This window comes from Echinops telfairi, unplaced genomic scaffold (genome assembly GCF_000313985.2).
Source record: "Echinops telfairi isolate 266 unplaced genomic scaffold, ASM31398v2 ScPeMD7_7462;HRSCAF=8500, whole genome shotgun sequence".
NCBI lineage: Eukaryota > Metazoa > Chordata > Mammalia > Afrosoricida > Tenrecidae > Echinops > Echinops telfairi.
In genome coordinates, this window is record NW_022111362.1 from 2,249,035 (window position 1) to 2,250,572 (window position 1,538).

Below are 1,538 nucleotides of genomic sequence, written 5' to 3' on the forward strand. Positions count from 1 at the left end.
TGTATCTTCTCACCATACGTATTCAATCTGTGTGCTGAGCAAATCATCAGAGAAGCTGGCTTATATGAAGACGAGTGTGGCATGAGGATCAGAGGAAGTCTTATTGACAGCAGTATGCAGATGCTTGCTGAAAGTGAGGACTTGAAGCACTTGTTTTTTATTTTTTCCCAAGTTCATTTTATTGAGGGCTCTTAAAGCTCTTATAACAACCCATACATCAATTATTTCAAGCATATTTGTACATATGTTGTCATCATCATTTCCTAAACATTTACTTTCTATTTGAGACCTTGGTATCAGCTCTTCTTTTTCCCCTTCCTCCTCGCCACCCACCCTCATGACTCCTTGATAAATTATTATTTTCATATCTCACACAGACCACTGTCTCCCTTCCCCCACAGTTTCTGTTGTTCATCCCCCTTGGGGTGGGTGGGTGTGGTTATGTGTCGATCAATGCGATGGTTTCCCCCTTCCTCCCCTCCTCTTCCTACCTTCCTCTTACCACCCTGGTATCGCTACTCTCGTTTCTGTTCTTGATGGGTTTATCTGACCTGGATTCCATGTGTTGTGAGCTCTTGTCTGTACCTGTGTACATGCTCTGGTCTAGCCTGCAGTTAAAGGCAGGACTGGGGGCATGATAGTGGGGGGATGAGGAAGCCTCAAGGAACCTGAAGAATAATGTGTGTTTCATCAGGAAGCTCTTGCTTTTGAAGATCAAGTACTATAGCCTTCATTATGGATTACAACTCAATGTAAGGAAGACCAAAATCTTCACAAACTGGACCAATAGGCAACATAAGGATCAATGGAGAAAACATTGAAGTTGTCAAGGATTTTGTCTTAGTTAGATCCACAACCAATGCTCATGGAAGCAGCAATATGCACCAGTTCACAGGCTCAAAAATCTTTTCTTCATCTGGACAAGTTCTGGTCAACTCAATGTGGGCTGCCTCACTTAGCCTCACCAGTGTGCCCATTGGTGCCTTCTCTTTACACCATGGGCACGTGCAGGAAGATGACAGGCCAGTGAGTAGAAGGTCTTGTGTATTCAGTGGCAATGAAGCATCTCAATGATGGCATGAGTCTCCATGTGTCTCCTCCAGCTCTGAGTGTCTCAAAGGCAGGAAAGGGAAGGCAGAGAGAGGGTCTGGCCTCCAGTGAGCTATTTATCTCTTTTGCGCCTCCAAATGGGGTCATCAAGCTGTGATCTGATAGACAGGCTAGACGCTACCCCTTCACAAGTTGAAATGAGATTATATAACTGCCACAGACCACTCTTGTCAACTTAACATTTTTACACAACTCTTTAAACAAAACAAAAATGTTAAAATCAAATCTGTACCTAACAGATAAAACTAAATGTGTACAACTCAATAAGTGCCAAAGCGTCACTTACACAAAATATTCTATAAGTGAACAACACAACAATATTCTATGTCTAACAATTACAGTTAAATGAACACCTACACCATAATCCTATGAATATATTTCCCCACCTATGAAAGTTTGTAAGCCAGCCACTTCATACCTTTATCCCC